We start from the raw sequence: 21861 nt of genomic DNA on the forward strand, positions 1-21861 counted from the left end.
CGTACTGTTGGGTAACGATTTGAAAACTCTCTGAGTTGTATCGCATACTCCCAGACCTCCTAGTAAACGGTTACAGGAGTTAACAAGAACTGCAAGAGAGAGGACCATGCGCTCTACTCTCCAGGAGATGATGAAGAAAGAAATCACTCCTGCTCCACTGGAATTGTCGGCCGCTGTCTCCAAGAAATCAGAAGCGAAAGGGAAACCTAAGACTTCTATCCCGAAATCAGCAGCCAGCATTCCAGTGCAGCCAACACGGACTTCCACGCGGTTGTCCAAAGTTACACCCGTAACTCCACCTCCAGCCGAGGCTGAGAGGGAGGTACAACCCTGTGTGGTAGAATTAGACTCTGAGGAAGAGCTAATGGAAGGCCAGGAACTCATTGGAGATCTGGATCCTGTTGACCATCCTGAGCTGCAGTCTTTACTGGCAGAAGGTGGACCCAGCAGGGCAGACTTCAGTAAGGGACAGAGAGAATGTCCAACTCTGGAAGGTCTTCGCCACCAAGCAGAAGCTCAGGCTGAAGGGCAAGAGCCTGGGAAATACAGGTTGCACTGGGAAGATGGCCTCTTCTACAGTGAACCGACCGAGTCTGCACCTGGAGACTACAAACGACTTGTAGTACCCCAAGAGAACAGACCACAGTTCTTGCAGTTAGCCCACGAGATTCCTTTGGCTGGTCACTTGAGTTTCAAGAAGACTAAGGAAAGGCTCTTTCTCTACTTCTATTGGCCGAAGATGGGGGCCGAAGTAGAAAAACACTGCAGGAGCTGCCACACCTGCCAGATCTCTGGTAAGGTTGGCTCCAAGAATGTGGCACCTTTAGTGCCTCTCCCAGTTGTGGGAGTCCCATTTGAGAGAGTAGGGATTGACATTGTTGGTCCCCTTGATCCTCCAACCTCCTCAGGCAACAGGTTTATACTTGTTGTAGTAGACCATGCTACTAGGTATCCTGAGGCAATTCCTATGAGGACTGTTACAGCTCCGGCTGTGGCTAAGGCCCTCCTTGGTATTTTTACTAGGGTCGGGTTTCCTAAGGAAGTAATCTCTGACAGGGGGTCAAACTTTATGTCCAACTACATGAAAGCCATGTGGAAAACCTGTGGAGTTACTTACAAGTTCTCAACAGCTTACCACCCACAAACCAATGGGTTGGTAGAACGGTTCAACCGAACCATGAAGAGCATGATAGGTGCTTTAGAGGAACCCCTTAAGCGTAAGTGGGACCTTCTACTGCCATGCCTTCTCTTTGCTTATAGAGAAGTCCCTCAGGAGGGAGTAGGTTACTCGCCCTTCCAACTACTCTATGGTCATCCCGTCAGAGGTCCATTGGCCCTGATTAAGGAGGGGTTGGAGAGTGCTCCTTCCCCCAAGCCAGTCAGAGTGACTGACTACGTGATAGGTCTCCGGAGGAGAATGTCACACATGATGACGGAAGCAAGCGATAACTTGAAAGCTGGACAAGCATTGGTCAAGCACTGGCACGATCAAAAGGCTAACATGGTTGAGTTCGCTCAAGACCAGCTCGTTCTCGTTATGATCCCAACAAGGCAGAGGGCCTTGCAAGATAAGTGGATGGGACCCTTCCGAGTTGTGGGTAAACTCGGAGAGGTTAACTATCTGGTGGACTTGGGCAATCCCAAGGAGGCTCCGACAGTCTTTCACACCAACCGACTTAAAGCGTATGTCTCACGACCTGATGTTGGAGCATTGCTTCTAGCGTCATCCGCGGAAGAAGAAGAGAGTGAAGCTCTTCCGGATCTCCTCAGAGGCTTACCTTTAGATGAAAAAATTGAAGGAGTAAATCTCTCCTCCAATCTGACACCCGAGCAACAAGAAGAGTGCAAATCTATGTTGAATCAGTTTGCCTCTCTGTTCTCGCTTTCACCAGGCTTGACCCCTTGGGGCCAGCACGACATACTCACTGGTGACTGTCTGCCCGTCAAAAGCAGAGGATACCGCATGTCAGAAAACGCACGAACCCACATCAAAGGTGAGGTCAGCAAGATGCTTGATCTCGGGGTAATAGAGCCCTCTACTAGTCCATGGTCTAGCCCAGTTGTGTTAGTACCAAAGGCCGGATCTAAAGAACTTAGATTCTGCGTGGATTATAGAGCTCTTAATGCAGTCACCAAGACTGATGCCCACCCTTTGCCAAGAACAGATGAGTTGGTGGATAAACTTGGCACCGCCAAGTTCCTCAGCACATTTGACTTGACGTCAGGCTATTGGCAAATAGCCCTGACAGACCATGCCAAGTAGAAAACTACATTTTCTACCCCTGTTGGCTTATACCAGTTTAAGGTAATGCCTTTCAGATTGAAGAATGCACCTGCTACGTTTCAACGATGGTAAACCAGGTTCTGAATGGGATGGAGGACTTCTGCATGGCATACTTGGATGACATCGCAGTGTTCAGCAATTCCTGGGAAGAACATGTAACCCACCTGAGAGATGTTTTGCAGGCTCTTGGACGAGCCAATCTGACCATAAAGGCGAGCAAATGCCAAATTGGACAGAGTAAGGTAGTCTATCTTGGGTATGAGGTAGGCGGTGGAGAAATAAGGCCTTTGCTCAGTAAAATTGAAGCTGTGCAAAATTGGACAACACCGACTACTCAAACCCAGGTGAGAGCCTTCCTAGGCCTCACTGGGTATTACAGGAATTTCATAGAGAACTATGGGACAATAGCTTCTCCACTGAATATCATCTCCTCGCCCACATTTCCTAAGAAGGTTAGATGGAACGAGGAGTGCAATCAGGCTTTTGAAAACCTGAAAAAGGCTCTTTGCCAAGCCCCAGTACTCAGAGCTCCTGATTACCGCCAACACTTCATTGTGCAGACAGATGCTTCAAATGTAGGAATAGGTGCCGTACTCAGTCAACTGGATGGGAAAGGTAGGGAGCACCCCGTTTGCTTCATCAGCCGCAAGCTGAAGGATCCTGAAACAAGGTGGGCAACAATCGAAAGAGAGTGCTTTGCTATCGTGTGGGCTCTGAAGAAGTTTAGGCCGTACTTGTATGGTTCTACTTTTGTCATTCAGACTGACCACCAACCCTTGAGATGGTTAATGCAAATGAAAGGGGAAAACCCAAAACTATTGAGATGGTCTATCTGCCTGCAAGGGTTTGATTTCACCATTGAGCACAGGTCAGGATGTCACCACCAAAATGCTGATGGTCTCTCTAGGATGTATGTCATCGACTAGAGGTATGAGATTCATCCAGGAGTCGATTAAATCCTCCTGTCCCTTAGTCTGGGGGGGGCGAGTGTTAGGGAGAATTCTCTGTTTAGGCTGAATTTCCTAACCTAGTGAGTCCCCCAGCAGCTTTGCTGGATTTCGGGAGTTTGTTTTTTCCATCCTGCCAAGAAAGAGACTCTTTTCCTCCCACTCTTGGACATGTATGTGTGTAATTCCTTTGAATGTCAATGTGTTCTATGGGCTATGGGGTCTTTTACTCCATAGGGTCTCATATGTTTTTCTATGTGTGTTACACTGCACCCTATGTGCCGTAGCACTGGGGCGTCTTAGCGGACCTCCACCATAGACTCCATACCCGGGGACTGACTACTGTCTCCCCGGCCATGTAAAGTCACCTTTGGCTTTACTAGACCTAAATTTACTAACAGGACTAGTACAAACCATCTTATTGTGGACGTACTAGTAGGGGTAATTTGTTTACTTCTGGATCTGTTACTCGAGGGGGCACTGTCCCGTCCCCCCTCGTCGAGTTTTGGCTGGTGGCAGTGGAAACTACTTGTTATGTTCGACCCCGAACCTAACCCTATGGGATTCGTCCCATTGTTGGAGATTGATACTTTTCCTCGTTAATCTCTAACGTACCACCGGTCTACTTATCGTATATAAGTTTATCGGATGGTATTTTCTGCCAGAACTCGGTTTTTAAAATGGCGTCTGTGTTCGTCTCTGTGACTCCTAAACCAAAGGTTGAGCCCTTTGTTCCACTTTTGGCAGGCTCTGTACAGAGACCCTCCAAAGTGGTGCCATTCTGTCTGGGTTACCACAGGGGTGTGGGAGGGGGTTTAGGCACCCTGGACCGAGTTGCCTTGCCAACTCCGGTCGCACTCAGGAGTGATTGGCCCAAGTGGTGAGCCTTCCCGCTCACCACTTAGCATGTGTTGATTGACAGCTAGGCTGAATGAATGGGGGTTTTCTGCATAAAAGCAGGGCTTTTGGGACTGGATCTTCAGAAGTCGCCACAGGACCTAAGAATCCGACGAGGGTAACGCTGAGCCGACCTGCAACGACGACACCTCCGGTGGAGCCCTGCTGAGCCGACTCACCACTTCCCGACGACAGAGGAGATCTCCCTGCCGGAGAGTCTCTTCCCCTGACTGGTGGGAACAACCAGTCCCCTTTGCTTTTTATTCGCCTCAGGACGCAGTGGTCGAATTGCCCGTGCAGCGCACCTCAGCAACCGGATAGCCACTACCCCTGTACCGCGACCAAAAGGTGGTGCCTTGTGACGGAGCACTCCGCGGCTGGTCTCTTCCCTGGTGGTGCACCGGACTTCACTTTTCTTCGACGACGAGAACATCTCTACTCTTGGCAAAGACCCGACGTGCATCCACCACCAGGAACAACTGCCCCCGCCGGAGCTGCCCTCCACAACAAGGTACCGTGTCCGCCTGGCTTCCCTTTCGATCGGTTCGAGTGAGGTTTCTTATCCTCTCCTTTCCGTTGGGTCGCCTCCAAGCTTTTCTCATTTATTGTTCTGAACTGGTTCAATATGCCGATAACAATTTACTACAAAGACTTGAATGCATCTCCACTAGAGACTTTTTGGGACATATCGCCTTGCCTCCGAGTGGGCCTGGCCTCTGAACTTTATGATCTATTGTGGCTCTTGCCTTCTTACCGTACATTTTACCCGTGAAGTATTGAACTGTGTTGATTTCGTAACCTGCCTATCTTTTTCTCTCCCGTCCTAACTAATATTAGAGTGCCATCTAGGTTGAGGTATACACCTCTGTCTGTAAATAAGTGGTGCCGGTAGAACCTAGACTTGTCGAAATATTGTTAGGGGGATTGATCGTTTCTTCTTCGTAGAGTAATTGTGTTTGATTTGTTTGCCGTGAAAGTGCCATATTGTTTTTAATAGACGTTTCGTTATGAATAAATACCTTAATATCTTTACATTAAGCCTCGTTGCGTGTTTGCTTGTCTTGCTGGGAAGAATTGCCCTATTTTGTATACTCCACATACTGCTCAACTCTTCTTGAGGGAAGTCTGACTGCTCAGCCACAGCTACCAAGTGAATCTGTGTGGTACAGACTGCTACCAAGTGGGTTCACCGCCAAACACCTGTAGTCCTAAATCTTTTGCAGTGGTCCCAGAGGGAACTGCACAGGTTTCCACCTAACAGGCAGCTGCCAGCAGGCCCCCACCCATGTCCAACTCATGTTCCCCACCACCCCCGCCCCCCAGCACTGTGGGGCACCTGCCAGCAGGCCCCCACCCATGTCTCCCACCACCCCCAACCCCCAGCAGTGCAGGGTCACCTTCCACCAGGCCCCCACCCATGTCTCCCACCCCCCCCACCCCCCAGCAGTGCAGGGTCACCCTCCATCAGGCCCCCACCCATGTCTCCCACCACCCCCACCCCCCAGCACTGTGGGGCACCTGCCAGCAGGCCCCCAGCCATGTCCAACTCATGTTCCCCACCACCCCCATCCCCCAGAACTGTGGGGCACCTGCTAGCAGGCCCCCACCCATGTCCAGCTCATGTTCCCCACCCCCCCCACCCCCCAGCACTGTGGGGCACCTGCCAGCAGGCCCCCACCCATGTCCAACTCATGTTCCCCACCACCCCCACCGCCCAGCACTGTGGGGCACCTGCCAGCAGGCCCCCACCCATGTCTAACTCATGTTCCCCACCACCCCCACCCCCAGCACTGTAGGGCACCTGCCAGCAGGCCCCCACCCATGTCCAACTCATGTTCCCCACCACCCCCACCCCCAGCACTGTGGGGCACCTGCCAGCAGGCCCCCACCCATGTCTTCCACCACCCCCACCCCCCAGCAGTGCAGGGTCACCCTCCACCAGGCCCCCACCCATGTCTCCCACCGCCCCCACCACCCAGCACTGTGGGGCACCTGCAAGCAGGCCCCCACCCATGTCTATCACCACCCCCCAGCACTGTGGGGCACCTGCCAGCAGGGCCCCACCCATGTCCAACTCATGTTCCCCACCACCCCCACCCCCACCCCCAGCAGTGCAGAGTCACCCTCCACCAGGCCCCCACCCATGTCTCCCACCACCCCCAACCCCAGGCAGTGCAGGGTCACCCTCCAACAGGCCCCCACCCATGTCTCCCAACACCCCCACGCACTGTGGGGCACCTGCCAGCAGGCCCCCACCCATTTCTCCCACCACCCCCACCCCCCAGCAGCAGTGCAGGGTCACCCTCCACCAGGCCCCCACCCATGTCTCCCACCACCCCCACCCCCCAGCACTGTGGGGCACCTGCCAGCAGGCCCTCACCCATGTCCAACTCATGTTCCCCACCACCCCCACCCCCCAGCACTGTGGGGCACCTGCCAGCAGGCCCCCACCCATGTCTCCCACCACCCACACCCCCCAGCAGTGCAGGGTCAACCTCCACCAGGCCCCCACCCATGTCTCCCACCACCCCCACCCCCCAGCAGTGCAGGGTCACCCTTCACCAGGCCCCCACCCATGTCTCCCACCACCCCACCCCCTAGCGCTGTGGGGCACCTGCCAGCAGGCCCCCACCCATGTCTCCCACCATCCCCACCCACCAGCACTGTGGGGCACCTGCCAGCAGGCCCCCACCCATGTCCAACTCATGTTCCCCACCATCCCCACCCCCCAGCACTGTGGGGCACCTGCCAGCAGGCCCCCACCCATGTCTCCCACCACCCCACCCCCTAGCGCTGTGGGGCACCTGCCAGCAGGCCCCCACCCATGTCTCCCACCATCCCCACCCACCAGCACTGTGGGGCACCTGCCAGCAGGCCCCCACCCATGTCCAACTCATGTTCCCCACCACCCCACCCCCCAGCACTGTGGGGCACCTGCCAGCAGGCCCCCACCCATGTCTCCCACCACCCCCACCCCTAAGCAGTGCAGGGTCACCCTCCACCAGGCCCCCACCCATGTCTCCCACCCTCCCACCCCCCAGCAGTGCAGGGTCACCCTCCACCAGGCCCCCACCCATGTCTCCCACCACCCCCACCCCCCAGCACTGTGGGGAACCTGCCAGCAGGCCCCCACCTATGTCCAACTCATGTTCCCCACCACCCTCACCCCCCAGCACTGTGGGGCACCTGCCAGCAGGCCCCCATCCATGTCCAACTCAATTTCCCCACCACCCCCACCCCCCAGCACTGTGGTGCACCTGCCAGCAGGCCCCAACCCATGTCTCCCACCACCCCCGCCCCCAGCAGTGCAGGGTCACCCTCCACCAGGCCCCCACCCATGCTCCCACCCCCCCACCCCCCAGCAGTGCAGGGTCACCTCCACCAGGCCCCCACCCATGTCTCCCACCACCCCCACACCCCAGCACTGTGGGGAACCTGCCAGCAGGCCCCCACCCATGTCCAACTCATGTCTCCCACCACCCCCACCCCCCAGCAGTGCAGGGTCACCCTCCATCAGGCCCCCACCCATGTCCAACTCATATTCCCCACCACCCCCACCCCCCAGCACTGTGGGGCACCTGCCAGCAGGCCCCCACCCATGTCCAACTCATGTTCCCCACCACCCTCACCCCCCAGCACTGTGGGGCACCTGCCAGCAGGCCCCCACCCATGTCTCCCACCACCCCCACCCCCCAGCAGTGCAGGGTCACCCTCCACCAGGCCCCCACCCATGTCTCCAACCACCCCCACCCCCCAGCAGTGCAGGGTCACCCTCCACCAGGCCCCCACCCATGTCTCCCACCACCCCCACCCCCCAGCAGTGCAGGGTCACCCTCGACCAGGCCCCCACCCATGTCTCCCACCACCCCCACCCCCCAGCACTGTGGGGCACCTGCCAGCAGGCCCCCACCCATGTCCAACTCATGTTCCCCACCACCCCCACCCCCCAGCACTGTGGGACACCTGCCAGCAGGCCCCCACCCATGTCCAACTCATGTCTCCCACCACCCCCACCCCCCAGCACTGTGGGGCACTTGCCAGTAGGCCCCCACCATGTCCAACTCATGTTCCCCACCACCCACACCCCCCAGCACTGTGGGGCACCTGCCAGCAGGCCCCCACCCATGTCCAACTCATGTTCCCCACCACCCCCACCCCCCAGCACTGTGGGGCACCTGCCAGCAGGCCCCCATCCATGTCTCCCACCACCCCCACCCCCCAGCAGTGCAGGGTCACCCTCCACCAGGCCCCCACCCATGTCTCCCACCACCCCCACCCCCCAGCAGTGCAGGGTCACCCTCCACCAGGCCCCCACCCATGTCTCCCACCACCCCCACCCCCCAGCACTGTGGGGCACCTGCCAGCAGGCCCCCACCCATGTCTCCCACCACCCCCACCCCCCAGCACTGTGGGGCACCTGCCAGCAGGCCCCCACCCATGTCCAACTCATGTTCCCACCACCCCCACCCCCCAGCACTGTGGGGCACCTGCCAGCAGGTCCCCACCCATGTCCAACTAATGTTCCCCACCACCCCCACCCCCAGCACTGTGGGGCACCTGCCAGCAGGCCCCCACCCATGTCTCCCACCACCCCCACCCCCCAGCAGTGCAGGGTCACCCTCCACCAGGCCCCCACCCATGTCTCCCACCACCCCCACCCCCCAGCACTGTGGGGCACCTGCCAGCAGGCCCCCACCCATGTCCAACTCATGTTCCCCACCACCCCCACCCCCCAGCACTGTGGGGCACCTGCCAGCAGGCCCCCTCCCATGTCTCCCACCACCCCCACCCCCAAGCAGTGCAGGGTCACCCTCCACCAGGCCCCCACCCATGTCTCCCACCACCCCCACCCCCCAGCAGTGCAGGGTCACCCTCCACCAGGCCCCCACCCATGTCTCCCACCACCCCCACCACCCCCACGCACTGTGGGGCACCTGCCAGCAGGCCCCCACCCATGTCCAACTCATGTTCCCCACCACCCCCACCCCCCAGCACTGTGGGACACCTGCCAGCAGGCCTCCACCCATGTCCAACTCATGTCTCCCACCACCCCCACCCCCCAGCACTGTGGGGCACTTGCCAGCAGGCCCCCACCCATGTCCAACTCATGTTCCCCACCACCCCCTCCCCCCAGCACTGTGGGGCACCTGCCAGCAGGCCCCCACCCATGTCCAACTCATGTTCCCCACCACCCCCACCCCCCAGCACTGTAGGGCACCTGCCAGCAGGCCCCCATCCATGTCTCCCACTACCCCCACCCCCCAGCAGTGCAGGGTCACCCTCCACCAGGCCCCCACCCATGTCTCCCACCACCCCCACCCCCCAGCAGTGCAGGGTCACCCTCCACCAGGCCCCCACCCATGTCTCCCACCACCCCCACGCCCCAGCACTGTGGGGCACCTGCCAGCAGGCCCCCACCCATGTCTCCCACCACCCCCACCCCCCAGCACTGTGGGGCACCTGCCAGCAGGCCCCCACCCATGTCCAACTCATGTTCCCCACCACCCCCACCCCCCAGCACTGTGGGGCACCTGCCAGCAGGTCCCCACCCATGTCCAACTCATGTTCCCCACCACCCCCACCCCCAGCACTGTGGTGCACCTGCCAGCAGGCCCCCACCCATGTCTCCCACCACCCCCACCCCCCAGCAGTGCAGGGTCACCCTCCACCAGGCCCCCACCCATGTCTCCCATCACCCCCACCCCCCAGCACTGTGGGGCACCTGCCAGCAGGCCCCCACCCATGTCTCCCACCACCCCACCCCCCGCACTGTGGGGCACCTGCCAGCAGGCCCCCACCCATGTCCAACTCATGTTCCCCACCACCCCCATCCCCCACCACTGTGGGGCACCTGCCAGCAGGCCCCCACCCATGTCCAACTCTTGTTCCCCACCACCCCCACCCCCCAGCACTGCGGGGCACCTGCCAGCAGGCCCCCACCCATGTCTCCCGCCACCCCCACCCCCCAGCAGTGCAGGGTCACCCTCCACCAGGCCCCCACCCATGTCTCCCACCACCCCCACCCCCCAGCAGTGCAGGGTCACCCTCCACCAGGCCCCCACCCATGTCTCCCACCACCCCCACCCCCCAGCACTGTGGGGCACCTGCCAGCAGGCCCCCACCCATGTCCAACTCATGTCTCCCACCACTCCCACCCCCCAGCAGTGCAGGGTCACCCTCCACCAGGCCCCCACCCATGTCCAACTCATGTTCCCCACCACCCCCACCACCCAGCACTGTGGGGCACCTGCCAGCAGGCCCCCACCCATGTCCAACTCATGTTCCCCACCACCCCCACCCCCCAGCACTGTGGGGCACCTGCCAGCAGGCCCCCACCCATGTCCAACTCATGTTCCCCACCACCCCCACCCCCCAGAAATGTGGGGCACCTGCCAGCAGGCCCCCACCCATGTCCAACTCATGTTCCCCACCACCCCTACCCCCCAGCACTGTGGGGCACCTGCCAGCAGGCCCCCACCCATGTCTCCCACCACCCCCACCCCCCAGCAGTGCAGGGTCACCCTCCACCAGGCCCCCACCCATGTCTCCCACCACCCCCACCCCCCAGCAGTGCAGGGTCACCCTCCACCAGGCCCCCACCCATGTCTCCCACCATCCCCACCCCCCAGCACTGTGGGGCACCTGCAGGCAGGCCCCCACCCATGTCTCCCACCACCCCTACCCCCCAGCACTGTGGGGCACCTGCCGGCAGGCCCCCACCATTGTCCAACTCATGTCTCCCACCACCCCCACCCCCCAACAGTGCAGGGTCACCCTCCACCAGGCCCCCACCCATGTCTCCCACCACCCCCACCCCCAGCAGTGCAGGGTAACCCTCCACCAGGCCCCCACCCATGTCTCCCACCACCCCCACCCCCCAGCACTGTGGGGCACCCTCCACCAGGCCCCCACCCATGTCCAACTCATGTTCCCCACCACCCCCACCCCCCAGCACTGTGGGGCACCTGCCAGCAGGCCCCCACCCATGTCCAACTCATGTTCCCCACCACCCCCACCCCCCAGCACTGTGGGGCACCTGCCAGCAGGCCCCCACCCATGTCTCCCACCACCCCCACCCCCCAGCAGTGCAGGGTCACCCTCCACCAGGCCCCCACCCATGTCTCCCACCACTCCCACCCCCCAGCAGTGCAGGGTCACCCTCCACCAGGCCCCCACCCATGTCTCCCACCACCCCCACCCCCCAGCAGTGCAGGGTCACCCTCCACCAGGCCCCCACCCATGTCTCCCACCACCCCCACCCCCCAGCACTGTGGGGCACCTGCCAGCAGGCCCCCACCCATGTCTCCCACCACCCCCACCACCCAATACTGTGGGGCACCTGCCAGCAGGCCCCCACCCATGTCCAACTCATGTTCCCCACCACCCCCACCCCCCCAGCAGTGCAGGGTCACCCTCCACCAGGCCCCCACCCATGTCTCCCACCACCCTCACCCCCCAGCAGTGCAGGGTCACCCTCCACCAGGCCCCCACCCATGTCTCCCACCACCCCCACCCCCCAGCACTGTGGGCACCCTCCACCAGGCCCCCACCCATGTCCAACTCATGTTCCCCAGCCAACATGTCATCACAATCTAGATCCCTGGTCCCTATGGTCAGCCTCCAAATGCAAAACACCCACCCGAGTATTGCATCCACCCACTCATAATTGGCAATTACATGACAGAACACCAATTGCAAGTTCCGAAACAAACACATTTCCCTCACATACACCCAATGGGTGTCAGTGAATCTCAAAACCCATATCATGATATGCATGAAACCAATGAGATACTACACATTGAAGTTCGATAAAAAAATATGTATTAAAGGAAACATAAATAGAATCAAAAATAAAAAACAGAAATGGGAATGTACAAAAATGAAAAGAAGCATGTCCGTGAAAAAAAGCAAAACCAAAAATCATAATCCAAAGTAATGGTGTCCAAAGTCACTGTCCACAAAACAAAATCCAATGGGAAATAAAATTGAAAGCCATTGCTCCATGGTTAAAATGTGAAAGAAAAATACAATCCAACAGTGAACTATGTACATACGAACAAGCCAGGGTCCATTATCCCAACAAAATAAAATAAACGATATACAAAAATGTGGCCAATGTCCAAAAGGTCCAAAATAAATCCAAAAAAAAAGGAAACCTAACACTACCTACATAACTATGTACAAGGGCAGCGGGCTAGTTTGACGGCTCACTTTTGGATGTCCCGGGCCAGGGCATCATCGAACTCCTGCTCAATGTCTCGGAGGCGGTCCTCCTCCATGGCCCCGAGGGTCCGCAGGGCCGTCGACGTGTCCACCTCCAAACCCCTGCGGATTACCTCGAGACACTCGGTCCGCCTCAGGGCCCTCCGCATGGAGTTCTCCGCCCTGACCATTGTGAGCCGTGCCTCTTCCGCCCGCTGCCGCTCCGCATCTATGGCGTGGCCCAACCGCTGCCACACGGAAGACACTCTCTGTCCTGGGTCCTCCTGCCCTCCGGCCGATGCCTGCCCCTCCGATGTTGAAGGCCCTGAGCCTTCATGGCTCCCACCACGTTGCTGCTGCTGCTGTGCCTCTGCCCGTGCACTGCCTCCTGCTGCCTGCACATCCTCCGCCGGCTGGGATGCAGTCGTTGATGTGGCCACCCCCGCTGGACGTCCGACTCCCGACTGTGGCAGAGATGCCTCCTCCACTAGCCTGGCCGCACTGTCAGAGGCAGCTCCACAGGGCACCCAGGTGACTGATGGGTGGGAAGATGGCACGGAGGACGACTGGCACATAGGGGGTTCAGTTGAGGAGGGGGTCGTAGCAAGCCCCATCATACGGAGGAATCCGGCCTGGTCAACGAGCCATTCGAGATGACGTGCAGTCTCCTCATGAAAAGACTGCAGGTCACCTCGCATGGCCCGTTGACGCAACGCCACACCAGTCAGAACAGGCTCAACCCGGACCCGGATAGCCACGTCTGCAGTCAGAGGAAGGCCAGTTGTCGTTTGCTCATCCCCTGCTTGAAAACGGGTCTGGACGTAGGCATCCCTGCTGGTGCAAGATGATGCAGGGACAGGATCAGGGACAGGATTGCACACAGGATTGCACCTCCGCGGCGGCCTGTGATGCCTCCTGTCGCTGGTCCTGCACTGCACCACTAGCACCAGTGGGATTCCCACCTCCAGACCCCGTCTCTGTTGCTTGCACGTCCTCCTCCTCCACCAAACCCCCCACCAACCTGGATGACTCCGTGCCATCTTCCCCCGTTGGGCCCTGTGGGGTCCCAGCTGCCGCTTCTGCTGCCGAGCAGTCCAACTCCAAACTCCGCCTCTTGGACCTCCCCCCGGCAGCTGCGGCCTGGGACGCAGCACCAGACTCCTCACTCCCCGACGAGATGACAACATGGTAGGGGAGCCGGGCCTTGCGTCTCCGGCTGGCGGTGGGATCCCCGCGGCTGTGCTCCACAGCACCTTCTCCGCCCTCTTCATCAGTTGACGCTGCAGACAGGGAGAAATAAAACACAGGCATCAGGGCACTGTACAATGGACACATACACACATGACAGTTGTACATGAGTGGCATTGGCAAACCTCAGACATGCCATCACAATCCCCAACACACATGTCATTACAACTCGCACACATGAGCCATACCACAGCCATATCGCAACTGCCAGCACCATCCATACCCATACAACAGCATGAGCAGGCAAAGGTGAGCCAGACATCACATGCAACACAGGAAGTGCACCGCACATGTACACACACCACCACACTTGCATGCATGTGTACACCTCTGCCAAGTGTCGCAGTGTTCAGATGGACATCCATGTCACATCTGCCAATCAGGCTTCCACATACCGCTGTCACATGCATCCATGTTGCATCACTGTTGCACCCTTGTCAAATACACACAGATGCACATGTACACAGTGCTGATACATGCAGCTGAAAACAACATACATGCGTGACATCACGGACATATCTACTTACATACACATTCATCCAAACATGTGTGCCCACACAACTGCATTTGGCATGCAAAGCCTACACACACAAGCACCATCCATGTCTCACCATTCCAGCCCTTGCATGTGTTAGCCCCACGGCCCTATACACCCCCACCCATACTCGACCCCATACAAACAGATGTGCAACCTGCACACTACTGAAAAATCACCACACGCACAGCTCACAATCAGGATGCATGTACACTTACCGCTCGACTCCAGACGGGTCTGCCTCTCAAGGACCTGGACGTGGAGCGCTGGGGATATGCGTTCCAGGACCCTCATCTGTTCTTCTGACAAGTGGCCCCGGCACCCCTTGGCATCCGCTGCCTTCAAGAGGCGCCGGGCCTTGTTCAGGGTCCTGGACCTGAAGTCCTCCCAGCGCTTCTTGACATGTTGGAAGTCGCGGACTGCCACCCCCTCCGCGTTGATGGCAGTCACGATGTCAGTCCAGATCCGAGTCCGTCCTTCCTTGTCGGCGCGGGAACTTCCAAAGAGGGCATCATACTGCCCCAGGACTTGCTCCACCAGGACACCAACTTCGGTGGCACTGAAGCTGGTGCCCCTCTGCCTCTCTGGCCGGGGGTTGTCAGTGGTCTCAGATGGTGTTTGCCCCGACATGACAACCCCAGAGGCAGGAGAGGGTGGGCAACTGGGTCCTGGGGCTGGGCTGTGGAGCGATGGAATCCCAGTCGGGAGTCTTCGGTTTCAGCAGGGGTGGTCACAGCAACAGCACCCCTGGCTGATGTGCAGGCAGCAAATGGCAGGGCACGTGTGCAGCAGGCAGTCAGGCAGCAGCAGATGGCAGGTGGGAGCGTGCTCGGGGCTCTGGGGGGCAGTAGTTCAGCCTTCTGGGCAGGAGTGTGGTCTTCCGTGTGCTTACGCATAGCCAGCTTGATACGGAGTGATTTGGCATGTGAAAATTCGGCACGTCAACGTGTAATTCGAGGAAAGGCCATTAGCGCGTAAGCGCGTCTGCACGCATACGCAATTTCATTGGACAGAAGGCCCCTGAAGCGCAAGCACCCCTGTGACGTGACGCGCACAGGCGTGCATGGGCATTTCAGCGTGCGTGAAAAACTGCACGTCCGCGTGTAATACGAGGAAAGGGCCTATGCGCGTAAGTGACGTGACGCGTGCGTGCGTTTCCCTCAGCACGGGTTAAAGGTGAGCGGGCCCAGCAGTTCGCTGTACGTGCCTTTCGTGGAGACCGACGTGTGTTGCTGCTTCCTGTTGTTTCGCGTGCCATCACAACTTCACAGCTATCAAGGACGTAACTCTTCTTTTGGCGGGGGTATTGGCTACGCGTGTTTTTCTGCATCGCGCTAGTCAGACGGTGAGTCGCACATGCTCTTTTTGCCACTGCGGGTGCCCCTGTGTATCGCACCCATTTTCGATGTCATAGTAGCCTGCGTGTCCCACGCGTACGCGTTATTCGTGTTACTGGGTGCCACCGCGTACTGCGGGAGGTTGAATCCACGCACGTAGGCTGCAGGGTTGCGTTCACGGTTTTACTGCAGTTTTGGGGTGCCTGAGCATTGCGTGACCCGTCACCACATCACCGGGGTCACATACAGCCTTGCAGGTGCAGGGGGGCTATTAACATCTTACTTCCCACCCCCTTCACCCCAATTGCCCAGGTCAATTGTGGTGTACACCTCCCATTGGCACCACTCCATCTGTGCCAGCACTACTACATCAGTGCCATGGTTGGGAGGCCACCAAAGGTGAGGGGCGCCTCAGCTGGGTGTCCTCCTCATGGCGGGCGTGGTCAGGGACGTGGCCGTGGTGACCAGGGAGTAGGGGGACTCCAGGGTGTCCAGGGCGGCCACAGAGGGGGAAGAGGCAAGGGTGCGCCACTTGAGCACAATGTTGTGCCATGTGTCGGTGTAGTCATGCCACCACCCCCTGTGGTTCCGGGGGATGCAGCTCCTGCATCTGGCACCCGTTTGACCCGGCAGTCCATTCCATCGACTGCCACGGCCCCAAGGGTAGTGGTAGCTGCAGGTGCAGCTGTGGACACTGCCACCCAGGCTCAGGGTCTGCCAGCACAGGCTGCGTTGGCACTTGAAGAGCCCTTGGTAGATCTCCAACAGGCCAGGGGGGAAACCATAGGGGCAGGCCGGGCTGCTCAGACCAAGACACGTGTCCCTGAGGCAGTCATGTCATCTGCTGCCCCGAACAGCCGGGTGTTGGCAAGTGCAGGGGCAGATGCACCCAACAGCACCCCGGTTGTGAGTCTGCCAACCAGGACCGTTGTGGTCAATGACCCTGCCACAGATGATGTTGCTGCGCAGGGTCCATTAGAGGGCACCCAGCTGCCACTGACACAAGTCAGGCCTTTGGTCATCCCTCCACCTGCCACTCCCTTGGCTCAATCCACCAAACCCACTGGCCATACTGGTCAGGGCGGCATTAGCCAGCCAGGGTCTGCGCCACAGTCCAAGAGGAGGAAGGTTGCACCTGCAGCACAGGCTGGGACCCCACACACAGCCACGACCTCCTGCACGTCGAGGAAAAATTCTGTAAGCAGGAACTGGACTTCCTCGTGGACTACGTGCGGGGCCACAGCCGTGACATGCTAGTGGGTGCCAATAGTCAGACTACGGCTGCCCAACGTGACACCCACTGGAAGCATGTTGCGGAACATGTCAGTTCATTCGGCCATGAGGTGCGCACGGCGCAAGAGTGCAAAAAGCGTTGGAATGACATCAAGCGCAGCACTAAGGCTAAGCGTGCCTCTAACAAAAACTTGACTCTGGTGATTGGCGGTGGGCCTGCACCAGAGGAGGAAGAGCTCATTTCGCATGAGGCTCTCGTTGCGGAGTTCATACCACCTGAATTGGTTGAAGGAGTGGGAGAGATGCTGGACTTTGATGCGCAGTCCAGTGAGTGTTGATGCGTGTTTGTTGAGGACGTGTGTGTTTCACTTGTTGGTTGTGTTGTGCATGATTGCCACTACATGTGACGTGTACATGGTTCTGATGTGTAAGTAATGCAATGCTTCCGTCATGCATGTCTCCTCTGCCTGCATGCAGGACTCCATGTAGGCATGCTCCCTTGCCCCTCCTCCGCCACTCTGCACCCCAGTTCCACCTTTGCACTGGTCTGCTTCAATCTTGCCAATGTGTACTTTCTTGTTCATGTGTCCTGTGTAGATGCTAACTTCCAGCGTAGAATCTGCCAGTCATATGCCGTGTGGTACAGCCTTAGTACTCGATGCAGGGTATCTCACTTGTACTGTGCATGGGTCAGATGTCCCGCAGGGACATGAGTGCCCATTCATGCTCCATGTGCATTGCATGCATGCCCCTATGTGTCCTTGACTGGATGATCACTGTAGTACAAGTCCTTGGTTACATACATTGCCTGCCATCTCATCAGCCTTCCCATGTCAACTGTGGCTCAGTCCTGCGTTGCACACATGTTTAGACTCTGACAATCTGTGTGGCTCACAGGCCTCAGCCTGTTCAATGGCCAATGACTCTGTCCAACTCTTGTTGTGTCTTCTTCACACGTGGGCGGCCTCCAGAGTTTTCATCATGTGTCCTGCCTACTGTCCCAGCATCATTTGCAGTGTTGTCACTTGAATCACATTAAGCTGTTGATGCCAGTCAACACTGCCTGTCAATACACAGGTGTATGGTCAGCCTTTTGATACCATGCTAGGCATCCCTGCTTTGGTACTGGGGTGGAGGGGTGCTTGCCTTCACATTTCCTGGCACACACCATGGAGTCCTTGTACATGTAGGTAGTGAGTGGCGTACACATTTTCTGCACTGCATAGACCCACTTCCATGGAAACTGCCACCTTTCAACAGGTCTGATCACAGAAGCTATTCAAAGTTGACCCAGCATGCATGCCAGGTTATATGTTGTGTGTCACATGTCTGCCGGATGCATTTGCTGTCGGTGTGTGTGTGTGTTGTGTGCTTCCGACATGTGTAGTGACCTTTTTTCTCTCTATTTTTCAGGTGATGACGCAATGGAGGCAGAGGATGGTGTTGTCATGCCAGACACAGGGTTGTTACCACCACATCAACCCGGCACTAGTGGGGGTTGTGGGGTGGTAGGCCACGAAAACCCCCAAGTGCTGCAGTCCATCTTGTCTCTGGCTGCCTATGAGTCCAGCCTTGATGACGACTCTGACGTCCATGTTGAGTTGGATGAGCATCAAGTCCATGTGTCAGGGATGAGTGATTCTGATGTGGACACTCCTCTGTCTGCGACACCTGCACTGAGGGATCAGACAGTCTTGGTTCCTCCGCCCGTGGTGGATCGGGATGCAGGGTCACCCTCCACACCAGTCACTGATGTGCCTGGGACATCACGTCGACGGGGGCATGTAGTCGTGCAGCCGCGGGCGGTGCCAACACAGCGAGGACCCCCGGTCCTTGGGTCCCGCAGGGGTCAAGCCCGGCAACGCGGTTGCCGTGCGCAACCGCAGTATACTGAGTGGGAGCAAGACATGACTGCCAATTCCGAACGGCAGGGGGCAGCAATGGAGAACATCGCTGAGAGCATGGAGCGTGTGGCCCGATCTGTGCTCCCCCCTGCTAGGCAGGTGCTTCTCCAGCAGCAGGCGGCACGGTCCACGGCCCGCTCGCTCAGGCTGGGCATGGCGGCCTCAGACAGGGCACGCAAGGCTGAAATGTCGTCTCTGCGTCAAGCAATTGCTGCTCACGCAGAGGCGCACATGGATGCCCTGAGGGAGGAGTATGCTTCCCTAAGATCCACTCTGGGTGTCCTTATGATGTCCCAAAGGCAGCAGGCAGAGGAGAGGTTTGCACAGCTTGAGCATACCATCTCGGCTGAGCTACAGGCTTGCCTGGAGGTGCAGCGGTTGTCCAGCCAGGCCTTGCAGGAGGAACTCCGTGTTACATGTGCTACCTTGCAAGAGGAAGCACGTGTATCAGGTGAGGTTCTGCATGCAGACCTACGTCACATCGCCACACAGAACCAGGCTCACCCGTCCGGCAGACTTGCTGCCGACGAGGGGCAAGCTGCGGCTAGGCGTGGCCAGGCTGCTGTGCCACGTCCTCCTTTACAGGATGAGCCAGACTCGGACGACCATCTATCTCCCACATAGGTCGGGCTGTGCAGGCATTGAGCCCATGGAGGTTTTTTTTTTTGGCTCAGCATCATCGCATGTGGATGTTGAGCAGCACCCTGTACCTCCCCCCTCCTGGGTGCCTCCCCTCCCTCCCGGGTCGTATGTGGCCATTTTTGATTTTTCTTTTAGTTTAGTTAGTTAAGTTTCTGTTTGATAGTTAGTTTAATTAGGTAATGTAGGTTTTACATTGTTAGTGTAATTAGTTAATAGTTGATTTAGTTTAAAATTGCTAGTCTATTGTGCTTTCATGTGACGGTGCGGTGCTTTGTGGCTTTTGAAGGCATCCACTGTCTGTTCCAGCTGGGCCCTTCAGGCTTGTCTTGTGTATGTGTTTGCTGCTTGGGGTCCTTGACTCACATATGCCACTCCTGCCTCCCTTATCCATGGGCTCGCAAGGATGGTTCGGTGTTACAGAATTTTACACAAGGGCTTTGGACTGTCATATCTGTGGCATGTCTGGTGCTGTGTGACTTGTGTTGACACCCCTAGTGGGGATGATTTTGGTGTTATTGTCCACTGTTCAGCTTTTGCTAGATGGGGTGTGTCATGATTAATGTGTACATTAATTGCGATGCATTGTGTAGTATGTTTCATATCTTTACTGTACATGTGCTTGTTGCAATTCATGCTGTAGATAGTGTTCCACACTTTGGATGTGAAAGATGGACTGATGGTGTGATTTGTGATGTAACTCTCTGACATGGTCAAGTAATGAGATGCCTGATGAGACACACAGATGACTTTGAAGCATTAATCATGTGTTTCATGCCCTTTCTGCAGGGGGATGAGCCTCCAGAGCACCTTTGCCAGCAGACCTGGCCCATTGGACGACGGAATTCTGTACACGTTTGTTGGTGCCCACTCGCACATGTGTGCACAAGCAGAGGCACAGGGATTGCAGACCCACATCCTAGAACTGCTGACATGTTCCAAGGAACTCCAGGCAAGGTGAGAAGCACAGGGGGGCCACGACACAGCAAGGCTTGCACCAGGCGAGTTGCACATGCAGGCTTAGTCACAGCACTGAGGGTGAGCTTAGACGAATATTGGTGTTGAAGCACACAATGCAGCTCAGATGTGTTGGTGGACTGATGGCTGTTGATTGTAAGGTTGTCTGGGACACATGCAGGGGCAGTGGCACATACCCTCCGGTACACCAAGGTCCATTGAGGCACTTGTATCAACCATGTAGCCTTCCGAGACATGGAAAGGGGCAGCTCACAGGGACATACAGCAAGGGACATACTCAGGTGCAGTGCATGTCTTTTCCATGTACTTTATGATAAATGCACTGCCAACTTTGTTTCGGTCATGGTGGTACGCAACTTGCTCAGAAGTCGTGGCTTGCTATATGGGTCTGTCTGCTTACCCAGGGAACATTGCATGTTGTGTGAATTGTGACACATTGGTGTTCCATTTGCCACGCACCCACCGGCGGCTGACTTACTGCATTGACTGTGTATGACCCGACACAGGGGTGATGTTATATATGGGTACGAAGCATCTACACCAGATTGTCTGTTTGTAGAGTAGTTTGTTGCTATGGGGCATGTTTGGTGTTGTGTTTTTGTGTAATTGGCACGTACAGGTTGTTGACTGTGGCTCTCTTTGCAGCATTGCAGTGCTCCTGTAACCGGACCTGAGAGTGCGCAGGCAGGAGGCTGGCACTCAAAACGAGAGCTAAGTGTCTTGTTGTTTTTCTTTCAAACTGCTCTGCATAGGCTTGCTGGGGAGTGTACTAATGCATGGATGTATGTGTGGTTCAATTTGGTATGTTTTTCCCCCTAATCACCCGTAATCCTATGCAATTTTGAACCCTGTAGCCTCTACCCGGTGTTCCTGCTTCCCGTACCTATCCAAGCAACGTTCCCTGACCCTCTTTCCCCGCTGGGGTTGCGGATGCCTGTGTAAGCCCCGAACTTGCAGGCGCCAAAACCCTAGAGGGGGTGGTTGGTTCGTACCACTCCTGAGCCTGGACTACAGAAGGCCATGACAATGATGTCCAAGTTTGTTTGGATTGTGTATGTGTTCATGCAGGTAGTACATTTTCGTGCATTCCCTAGTTTCATGTGTCATTCCTCCTCCCCTCTCCTGCAACTCATTCCAGTCATCCAGTGTGTCAACACCTGTCTCGACTGCATATCCCTGAACCTCCTTCCCCACCAGGGTCTCAGGGGCCTGTGTGAGTTTGACCTTGCAGGCACCCGGGACATGGTGGGGGTGGTTGTTTCGTGACACTCCCGCGCCTGTACAGGGGACCTGTGACAGTACACATCCGTTCATGGTGCATCATCCTATGTCATGTACCACACATGTTTCACATCCTGTTGTGACATTGTTTTACTGTGCTACCTTGGTTGTTGCATCATTGTGGTAGTACTTGGCCTTTGTGAGGTACTGCTACGTCAAGTCATCTACTGGAGGGTGTTCTGGTTCGTTTTTCTGCCTTGGTTTTTGTGATTTTGGATATGAGTGTGGATTATGAGGGTGCAGGCACCTTTTTACACACAAGGTGGGAGATGGTGACGAAGGGTGAAGGTGATCCTGTGGCCAGGTGGAATTGAGGTTTGAAGGCTCCATGACCCAGGTGCAGTTGTTCAGTGAGTCATGGTCATTTGTGAGGGAG

This window comes from Ambystoma mexicanum, chromosome 1p (assembly GCF_040938575.1).
Source record: "Ambystoma mexicanum isolate Mex_15411 chromosome 1p, UKY_AmexF1_1, whole genome shotgun sequence".
NCBI lineage: Eukaryota > Metazoa > Chordata > Amphibia > Caudata > Ambystomatidae > Ambystoma > Ambystoma mexicanum.